Here is an 11,479-nt window from a genome sequence, read left to right on the forward strand (position 1 = left end):
GGTAGGCAATCTGTAGATCAATGAACAAACTAAGCTTTGGAGAAAAACAGCATGACAGTTGTGCTATCAGCTGTTGTGGTGATTTCTGATGCATCGGTATATGAAGATTGGGGGAACTGAGAGGGGGTTCGCGGGAGGGATGGAGGAGAGAGAGAGACGCCGGCGTCGAGACGCATGTGTTGATCTCATCAGACGCGAACTGGGAGATGCTGGGAACGGACCGCTAGTCGCTCTTCATTTGTTTGCTACGTGTTGCCCTCGTGTTTCGTTGTTCTGTTGTTTTAAGTCTCGCGTTAGAATCTGCTGGACTTCGCAGAGTGAAGTGGTGTTGCTTTTAACATTTATTGGAATTAAAATTTCTCTTACATATTTTTTCCGTTTTTTAGTTTAAAATAAAAAAACGAGCAGTTTCATTATATCGTGCTGTTGTCCACCATCATTCTTTCGAAAATCATTTTTCTAGACAGATTATTGATCAGCTGCCGATATAGTTTCAGAAATATTCCAATTTTTTTTTTAAATAACTTGACGTGTGATATCCATTTTAATGCAAAAGTGTAATAAGTGAAACCATTGGGGAAGTAGTGACAAGTGTGTTTGGTTTCCAGTCAGCAGTGATACATATTTTTCTTCCTGAGCCATACTTCTAAATAAACTGCTCCTCTGGAGTCACTGAGGAAAAAATCAAGATCTATCGCTGCCAGAAAATGCAGGAAAGTGAAGGTAAGTGTCACAAGAATGCACTCAGTGATAGGGATGAGTTATTGGCGTCATTTTATTGGGTCATTTGAGAAATATACCGAAGTTTGTACTCAGCAGTGCAATGTGCTGAATCAATTCATTGTATGTTGAAAATAAATTTAAATATATAGTTTCGAGATGATCTAGGCTAAAAGTGAAAATATTATACGTGAGCGAGAAAAGTCATATCCGTCGGTATGCTCGTCTGAATGTTTAATCTCCAAAATTACTGGACGGATTTTGATTAAATTTGGTAGTAGTTGCATAGATTATTATCGTCGTATAATTTAATCGACATTAAAGAATAATAATACATACAGTAGAAAGGGGCAGAGTGTCCTCAAGGAATCTTCTCTCTCCAGTATTACTGAATGGATTGTGATTAAATATGACATTGGGTGTCTTAAATATCAGTGCCAAAGTTCCGTTGTTTCGGCTATAAATAAACATATCTGCACTAGGAGAAAACAATATGTCTTCTCCGAAATTCATGAAATGATTTAGGTTAAATTTAGCATTGGGTGTCTAAATATTACTGCAGAGATTTAATTCATTTAGCAAAGATAAAGCGATATAGCTACATTTACGTGGTCAGTCTACCTTTAACGAATATTTAATCTTCGAATCATTTAATGGATTTTGATTAAATTTGGTATTGTGTGTCTAGTTGTTACAGTCGAAGTATCACATAATTTAACATTTAAATAAATACATCCTCAGTCAAAAAGAACAGCTTGTCTAAACCAGAAGTGTGGTTTTAAGCAATGTTAACCGTTAACAAATGGTTTTCGTCCACAATGGGCCGGAAAAGGATTTTACGCCTTTGTTCTCTTAAGGTATGAGATAGGGCTTTAGTGTAAGTACATATCACTTGCCAGGAGATGAGATGACATTAAGATAACTCATAAATTCAGGACGTCAAATGTTAGTTCTTTTTTAAATATTGACCTTAAGTATGATTTTTTACTACCACTAATGGTAGTAGTAGTAGTAGTAGTAGTAGTAGTAGTAGTAGTAGTAGTAGTAGTGGTGGTGGTGGTGACCGCCTCTGTGGTCTAGTCCTCAGAGTTCCTGGCTACTGATCCAGAAGCCCCGGGTTCGATTCCCTGCGCTATCAGATTTTCTGAGGAGTAGTGGGTCTGGAACGGGGTCCACTCAGCCTCATGAGGATAATTGAGGAGCTATTTCAAGGATATAGCTGCTCCGTTCTAGAAAACCGAAATTAACGGGCGTGGGGACGCCCTCTATCCGCCAAAGTTGGTACTAACTTCGCCGACAAGTGGCAGTCGCTCGGTCGGTATAGTTCGCGTACGGGCTAAAACCACGAAGGTTTTTTTTGCTTTTATTATCTGCACTATGCTGTTTTTGTAACTGGCCTTGTAACTGTCGACTCGGCACATAAATAGAATTGAAGTGGATTGAATTATTACTGTTATCACTAAGACATAACTAAATAGAAAAATGTGATCGTACATTATACTCAAATGTCTGTTGCTGAATGTAGGAACTGAATTCATGGCATATATTTTCTTTGCAACAAAATGTGAACTCATAAGTGCTCTTGAGTGATATTTTAGGAGAGTTACTTCGCAACTCTTTCATTATCTAGATTTGGCCGCACTGTAGCGTGGTTGGTTGAGGCACTTTGGTGCAAGCCTGAAGCCCGCGGGTTCGATTCCCCTGTGACGTGATCGGAATTTTCAGTTTACCTAATCCTTCCAGCCGCACTATGACCCTGGGGTCAACTCAGCCTCTAACAGAAATGAGTACCAGGAATCTTCCTAGGAGTAAAGGGCGGCCGGCGGGCGCGTAAGGCTGACAACCTCACCACCATCTGTAAACCGTTTGTCTACAAAATGTAGGAGCCTCGACGTCTCACAACCCTGTGGGTCTCCGCGGCCTGTTACANATGAGAGTAAAGGGCGGCCGGCTGGCGCGTAAGGCTGACCTCACCACCATCTGTAAGCCGATTGTCTACAAAATGAAGGAGCTTCTACGTCTCACAACCCTATGGGTCTCCGCGGCCTGTTACAGGGATAGCGTTACCTTTTTTATATTTGCCGCATTATCTAGATTAAGTAGCATGGAATGCTAAGGTGATAGATGAATTGGAAGGGATTTGGTAGGAAGCGGTCGTGAATTAGTGGATATACTATCCAGAGTTTTCCTAACGGGAACGACGGAAGCCACGCAAACCTCAGAATAACTGATGTCCCTGGTGTGGTTTGAAGCTAACAGCTGTTGAATGCGAGTTTTGATGGTTGCCGCATTGCCAGTCGCATCGGATATTGGGGGAAGTTACAAGTTTCAAGTCGAGAGCTGCATAGATCATGAAATCTACGGCTGTAGGCCAGATCGAATCGTCTTTCGCCCTGGCCTTATGCACGCGCATCTGCGCATGAACGTTGCTAGTATAAATTAATTTTTCTTTTAACAAATGGTATCATGTGATAGGTTCCAGGCGTCTGTTGCTTTATAAAATAATTAATATTTATTCAGTTTAGTGTTTACTGTGAAATTATATTTTATGTATAGTATTTTGGAATAATATATGTACAAAATTAAACATTGACAATTAATTAAAAATTAATGTATTCGTTTAAAATTGAATATTCTTTTAATATTATGGTTGTGATAATTATACTATCAAGTTCAAAGAGAAATTAATTTTTTTCATGTATTTGAAATTCCGCATCTAAATATGATGAATTAAAGAGCATAAAGAGAAACAGTGGAGTGTCATACAAGCGCAGTAACAGTGAAACAGATAGTTCAGAAAGGATGCATGGCCGATTTTAGTGTCATTTCTTATGTTCATTGTTCCTATTTGTCAGGACCGATAACTATTCCCCACCATTCTCCCTTTCGGTCCTCTTGACCGAATCCTTTATGTGAACACTAAATTCGATTCTGAAGATGGAGGCATAATGTGCCTTCGTAACGTTGACAAAACTGCCCATATCCACACGATTCAGTATCAACATCAGCAATCAAATCGGGTGGGTTCCGGTATTCTGGGTTTTTTAACTTTGTCCAACATCCGGTATTCTGAAGAACACAGCGTTGCAGGACACGTTATTGAGGTTAGCTTTTTTAACGGATCCAACAGATTAGGTGTCTCCTATCCGATCACCCGAGGAAAGAAATAAATTCAGTTCCCGAAACGCTATGTTCTTTAGAATGCCGGACAGTGGACAAAGTCCAAAAACCCAGTAATTCTGAGGGCTACACACCATCGTCAGAGCCCTTTGTGCTCCATACTCAGAATTATTTCTGGTGAAAGGTTGCGATTATAAATAAATGTGATAATTACCGTGTCTGTTTAGGAATCAGAGGGCTTCGGTGCTTTCTCGGCCGCCGCCATTATTAAAACAACATTGCTATACATAATTGTGAATCGCCAGAAAACAAAATTAATACAATTCCGGAAAAGTAAAAAATCATAAAAGAAAGAGGTAAAGCTATCCTTGTAACAGGCAGTGGAAGCCCATAAGGTTGTGAGACGTTGAGGCTCCCATATTTTCTAGAATATCGGTTCACAAATGGCGGTTAGGCTGTCAGCCTTACGTTCCGGCCGCCCTTTACCTCCCAGGAATATTCCTGATACTCATTTCTGTTAGAGGCTGAGTCGACCTCAGGACCATAGTGCGGCTGGAAGGAGTAGGTAAATTGAACAATCCAGTGACCTTGTCGGGAATAGAACCCACGATCTTGCGGCTTGTAGCATAGTGCCTGAACCAGCCACGCTACAGTGTGCCCCAAAATGTGTTGTAGTTCATAATTGAAATTATTTTCAATATTATGACGTTGAAACTTATGTTTCTATCCTCACAACTGTGTCGTTCCTGTTATATATATTTTTGTATATACCGTTATTACCCGCATCCATTACGTCCTTAATTGCTCAGACTTTTCCCCGTTTTATTACGTAACAGTCAGTGGTCGCTACAAATTCTCGTGTCACTCAGTGTGCTGTTTCCTTGTGTGGTGGCTATGCATTGTATATCCAGGTGTATCTCAAACTTTTCCATTTGGCAACGAGTAATATATATGTCTGTAGCTAGCGTGCCTGTTACTCAGCTCTGTCATTATTGGTATTATATTCCATCCTTTAGGCGGCGTCATAGCTCAAGCGGTTAGTCGCTGCCTTCCCATCGCGCCGACCCGGGTTCGAACCCGGGTCTGGTCAAGTGGGATTTGTGGTGGACAAATTGGCGCTGGGGCAGGTTTTCTCCGAGTACTTCGGTTTCCCCTACCATTCTTCATTCCACCAATTGCTCCACAATCACCCTCACCTATCATCTGGGGCTGGTACAATAGGCCAGAAGTGGCCGCAGTACAAGGGACTTAGTCCCACCCCACTAGCAATAAAAAAGATGTTCCATTCTTTCCTATAAAACTAATTTCGAATTTCATCTGCTATTAGTAGCCTACTTTCCTTATTTTGATAAAATAAAAGTAGGCTTATGAGATCACCTTGCTTTCTGAGTGTTGTGTATCCTCCCATCAACTTTTGAATGCCTGAACAAGTGTTTATGAAATTTGATGTGTCTGGAATCTGAGCCCATCTCAACGGCATACTTCCTAAATCTCTTCCATCAGTCTGTGTCTCTGTATGTCCATCCCGCCTGTCGTTGCTAGGCAACGGCTCGGTAAACACGTTCCCGTGCCAGCACGCAACAGTAGAAGAATTGTTGGTCGCATCGTTTTCTATACCTTCCGTGTCGTAACAATTGAAAGTAGGCTATTTATTCTTCCCAGAATTTATTTTAAAAGCAAGCTTCGTAAAAATATGAATCCCAGTAACTTTAAGAGTTTCAGAAAGACTGCTATATTTATATCGAGAAATTGAATTTGATGGGAAGACGGAATAGCTCAGTCGGTATAGCGACGAGCTGCGGGGGCTTGGCGGCCGAGGGATCGGAGTTCTATTCCAATTTCTGTTCTCCATAGCGTTCAGATCGGCTCTGGGGCCACTCTGGCCCCTGGGCTAAAGCGGTTAGAATCTGAAGCTGTCAACTCACGTTCATATAGTGCAGATGTTAAGAGGGCGTGGATCTACACCTCTACCACTGTCTTAATGGCATAATGTTTAATTTATTGAAGACATGGACAAATTTATATTGACCTAATCCTTCCAGCCGCACTAGGCCCTGGGGTTTACTCAGCCTCTAACAGAAATGAGTACCAGGAATTAATTAAATAATTTTCCTGGGGAGTAAAGCGCGGCCGGCGCCATCTTTGAGTCGATTGTCTAGGTAATGTGGGACCCTCAACGTCTCACAACCCTATGGGCCTTCACGGCCTAGTACAGGGATAGCTTTACTTTACTTTTACTTCACGAAATTTGGTGGAATAACATTATGAATTAAACGACGCCGTTTTCTAGATGAAATATTTTGGAAGAGGTTGCCCATGAAAACAAACTTCCTCAGACATACCAAACCTTTGTTTTTCTTGAAGTTTTTCATAGCTATAATTTGTCGAGCTGGCTGCGGTTTAGTGATGTGGCCCTCAGACACAAAAGGAACACGAACAGACGTTTTATAAATTGCAGCAATGGATGTAATTTGACGTTACTGTGGTGAATTCCATTTCCTTCCCATGTACATTTCATAATCTCAGGTGCACATTATTCTGACTGTCAAATGCAGCCGCTATTGTAATGAACTGGGACTGTAAGCATTATACCTAATGCCGCTCTCCCATTGTGGTCATCGATTGCATGGAAATGATCGCATACGACATGCCATTCCACCCCACCCCCCCAACTGTGCTATCACTTTTCATAAGACCTCCCTCTCTGAACGACTGAAACTTCGGTTTCAACAACCTCCGCAACCAGAGTTGTCCCCAGTCTCCTGATCCAGTTTCTTACCTACTTCATTAGCTTAGTCGCATAGCAGTATTGAGGTTAGGGTGTAGCGAGGTGGTTTTCATTTATTTCGAGTTTTCTTTTGTCAGTCATTTAACGGTCACTTCAGTTTAGGAGCGGCAATTTCAGCTGGTTTCCGAAGACTGGTAAGATCGGTTTCATGCAATCGGTCTCTCATGTTTGGGAGCGACAAGTTCAGCTTGTTTCAGGTGACTGTTGCGTGAGATCGGTTTTAGGCGATCGGTTGCACATATTTGGGGGCCATAAGTTCAGCGGTTTCAGGTGACTGTTGCGTGAGATCGGTTTTAGGCGATCAGTCATTCCTGTTTTGGGGCGACAAGTTCAACTGGTTTCCGAAGACTGGTGCATGCGATTGGTTTCATGTAATCGGTCGTTCATATTTGGTAGCGATAAGTTAAACTGGTTTCAACGATTTGTGGATCAGATCGGTTTTGGGCGATCGGTTGCACCTATTTGGGGGCGATAAGTTCAGCGGTTTCAGACGACTGTTGCGTGAGATCGGTTTCAAGCGTTCGGTCTCTCCTATTTGGGGGCGATAAGTTCAATTTGTTTCATACGACCGGTGCGTGAGATCGATAGGTCGCGCCAGGGTCAGACGTAGCGATGAATCAAAGCAATAACTCTTCCGGGAAGCTAACACCATATCGCCGCTGCGGAAGGCCACTGGTTGGGTTTAGGGTGGTGACTGACATGTACTTCTCGTTGAATAGACTTATTTAGCTCGAGGACGTGTGAGAACAGGGCGCTGAGGAGGAAGCTTGGACTTTAGACGGGTACAGAATTTTAGTGCGAAAGCCTGAAGGGAAGAGGCAATTCCCCGCGTGGAGGCGGGTTCGAATACCTCCATCGTCGCCCTGCGAGTCGTAGGAGGCGACGAAAAGGGAACCCAGTGCCTGGGGCTATAACTGGGCCACCCTGTTCCTGGGAGATATAACTACAGAGACCTGGCCCTCCAGGTTGCAGGTTTCTCGAATCTGAGACAGTGAAATATGATCACGAGCCCCGCGGGACTCGGACTCGAGAATGACTGCGCTGATGATGGCCAGTAGCAATTGTAAACGACGGAGCCGTCCTCTCGTCAGAGAGAGCGCGCCCCAGATCAGGAAACCCGCAACGGTCTGATAGTAACACAAATCTGGTCTTGGGCTCCAGATGAGTGCTGGACAGCAAGACCGACTGGCAATCGGTCGTAACATAACTTTGACTTTGGAAGAGGTGTCTTTGTAAATATAGGCTCAGATGGGGATAATATTAGATTGGATGTTGAAGAAATTTGATTGAGAATTTGAATTTTATTTGCCAGGCTTAATGTATGGACCAATGGGGATAGTTTGACACGGCAGTGGCTGTGAGAAGAATAATGAATGTGAGAACTAAAATAGCAATAAGTAATCACGTAATTGAATATATAAATAGTCTTAGGTACTCAGACTATACAGTTACAGCATCAAATAGCAGGAAGAGAAAAGATACACGAGTTTTGTAAAGCTATGGTGGTATCTGTACTTAGTTAGTTAGTTAGTTATTGGAGAGGGTGGGTTTCCCCATGCACTTAGACCAGTATTGGTCCATTGTGCTTCCCTCTATGATACTATACAAGTCTCTATATCCTACCGATATTGGTGCGTACCATGAGTCCCGACCGAGCCAGCGAGTTCGGCCTCCACTAGCTTGGTGGTATCTACAATGCTTCCCCCATCTGTTAGAGGTGTTAGAGACTATTTGTTGGGCGTGAAACGTCCTTGAATTTGGCTCAGTGATCTCCTTAGGAGATATGAGGTTCTTTTACGTGCCGTAAAGCTACGACATGGGACCCACGGCTTAAAGTCCCTTCCGGAGGACTTGTTCCCTGAATTTTTCCGCCCTTAAAAATTCGACGACCTCCGCCGGGTTTGAACCCGCGTACCACGAGTCATGAGGTGGGAACGTTACATCTAGACTACGGAGGCCGCTGGTATCTGTACTTACATGCTTATACGAAGTTTGGACTATAATGAAAAATGCAGTAACCAAAAATTGAAAATGCGGAAATGGACTTTCTGAGGAGTGTATGACGCTACAGAAGGAAGGACGGAATTAGAAATATTAAAATATGGAAAGAACTGAACATTTTTAGCGTAAATAATAAAACCAAGGCCACAGTTTAAATCCATGGAGGTGATGATGACGTTGATGATAACGCTCTTCGTTCCAGTAAAGTAGGGCATGCCACGACCATGCGGAGAATCTCTGCAATTTTTACGAAAGCATTTGAAGCCTGGACTTAGTTAATGTGCATCACAGATAATTGAATACGACTCCTTTTTATTATCTTTTTATTGACCATAATATTGCTCCTTGCCTCATCTTGTCCACTAAACTATGCTGTTTATGTTTTTGTGCAATTTAACGATTTTTATTTTCGATCCTTATTTATTAAGAGGGGGCCGGAATAGCGACTGGCTACGGGATGGACGACCGACGGGTCGGAGTTCGAATCCCGATAGGGCAAAGAATTTTCTCCACGTCGTCCAGACCGGCTCTAGGGCCCACCCAACCTCCTGTACAGTGGGTACCGTGGGCTCTTTCCCCGGGAGTAAAACGACCGAGGCGTGAAGCTGACCACTCAGCTCCAACTAGTTCCGAGGTCAAGAAAATGTGGATCTATATATCCACTCCCCCATACGCCTTCATGGCGTAGTGCTTCCAACAGCTCTTATATTGTTGCATCACGTAGCTATCGCCTCGGACTGCGTAGAGGACACCGCTTCCCAGTTACTTGATTTTCACTTGTTACGAAGCTGTTGCCTAACATTGGGCATGTTTACAGAGCCGTTCCCTGAAAATGGCTGTCTCCTGGCTTCAAAAGTTCTTGCCTTAAGCAAATATTCCACGACATTTAACGCATTCGTAAAAANGAAAGAACAGGAAAGGTGAGAGAGAAACCAGCCCGAGTCGGTGGCAGCTCGTATCTTCAGAACTGGAATGATCTGTCTCCATTTTGGGCGAAAATGTGATAACCTCCGTTTCCTGGTCCTACATATTGTGTTCCACTACCGTCACGTACTTTCATAGGTTCCACACAGCTTCTGTGTGGCCAGGGTGTACCGCTTACATTGGCCAGTTGTTAAGGTATGAGAAATGTGGACACCTGATGATGGCCGAAACATGCACTCGATAATTAATGTACAGCATATCCACACAGAGCCGGTCACGGTAGCCGAGCGGTCTAAGGCATGTACTGTCTTCGCTCGCTTGGAAACCGGGATCGTGGGTTCGAATCCCACTCAGGGCATGGATGTTTAGTTTGTGTGTGAGCGTTTTTCTGTGTTTGTATACAGGTAGAGGCCTTGCGACGAGCTGATCACCCACCTAAGGAGTCATACGGAATGTGTAAGACCTAGAAAAACCGAAATGAACTGAGAAGTTCATGGAGGTAGGCCTAGGCCCACTGGGGCTGTAGAGCCAAGAAAAGCAAAATATCCACACAGAAGTTGTGCTGATGGAAATGAATACAATTTGAATTCAGAATTACTGGGTTTTTGGACTTTGGCCTTCGTCCGACATTCCAGAAGCTAGAGATCACAACGTATCGGCAACTGGATCTGTTGCCATCCTCAGGTGAGGAGAGAGAGACCTACTCTCTTTATTGAGAGTAGCTCTTTCTAAGGGAACCAACAGAGTAGGTGCCTCTCCCGTCATCTGAGGACAGAAACAGACCAAGTTTGCGAAAAGTTATATGCTCTGTTTTTCAGAATACCGGACGTTGGATAAAATCCAAAAAACCCAGCAATTGTGAGTGTTCTACACCACAATCAGAACCCTTTATGATCTGCAATTTGGAATCAAATAAAAGCATAATGCTGCAGTACAGTATTTATTCGATAAGTTTACCTTCGCTTATTGAGGGGTGGAGTAAAACTGGGTCCACTCGGCACGGCGGCCACTGATTGGCCTATTGTAGCCTGCCCCGCGTGATCATGATGACGGAGAATTTACTGGAATGATGATGGCCACGGGAAACCGAAGTACTCGGAGTAAACCCGCCCCAGCATCACTTTGTCCACCACAAATCCCACTTGACCAGACTCGGGATCGAACCAGGGCCTCCGCGGTGGGAAGCCAGCGACTAACCGCTTGAGCTATGGCGCGGCCTAAGTTCACCTAACTTGTAAGTGTGAGATTTCAGGACGTGTTTTTGTTCTAAGTCACATTTATATTGCTGTTGATTCTCTTAACTTGAAACCCGGTTTCGCTAAAACTGGTTTTCGTAGATATGGTACACTCTAGCAGCGAGGTGAAGAAATAACTTTGCCCGAACGGGGACTCTGTACCGCGAAAGAGTTAAGAAGCCGCACGTACAGTGACGCTGTGTTTGCCACATCGATGCTCTATTGCAAGGGTCTCCAAACTTTTCGAAACGCAGGCCACATTAAGTAATTCAGCACTTTCAGCGGGCCGGATAAAATGAGAAATTAATAACTCTAGGTATATGAGTTTTATTGAAAGCACAGAATTTCATAAACTAAATACAAAGTACGTGGGAATAAATTATCGTATATTAATGACAACAGACAGTAGCAGCAAATGCTCATATTTTCATCACAAATTATAACAAAACAATTAATATGAATTATGGAACTCTTTTTTTCATTCTTAAAATCTGATTAAAATGAGGTTCAAATTTTGAAAAGCTAATCACAATTAGCGACTTTAAATGTTCATCATGTTGATGTACTTCATTTGGGAAAAAGTTTGTTCACACAGATATGTCGTTCCAAAAATGGAGATATATTTACAAGCAAATTTCTTTAAATTTGGAAATTGCTCAGAGTTCAGAAATTTATAAAATTCCATCAAATT

The 11,479-nt window shown here is 42.9% G+C and overlaps 1 protein-coding gene across 2 annotated transcripts in view; it reads left to right on the forward strand.

Moving 5' to 3' along the window:
* The first annotated feature begins 207 nt into the window (after nucleotides 1–207).
* Nucleotides 208–11,479, forward strand: part of LOC111870895 (transient receptor potential-gamma protein) — a 417,090-nt gene continuing 405,818 nt past the window's right edge. For both annotated transcript variants that reach the window (XM_033754034.1, XM_023863517.2), the window contains exon 1: nucleotides 208–723. The gene's annotated coding sequence lies outside the window, so the exon portion shown is untranslated. The remainder of the gene's footprint in view (nucleotides 724–11,479) is intronic.

This window comes from Cryptotermes secundus, unplaced genomic scaffold, assembly GCF_002891405.2.
Source record: "Cryptotermes secundus unplaced genomic scaffold, Csec_1.0 scaffold709, whole genome shotgun sequence".
Taxonomy (NCBI): domain Eukaryota; kingdom Metazoa; phylum Arthropoda; class Insecta; order Blattodea; family Kalotermitidae; genus Cryptotermes; species Cryptotermes secundus.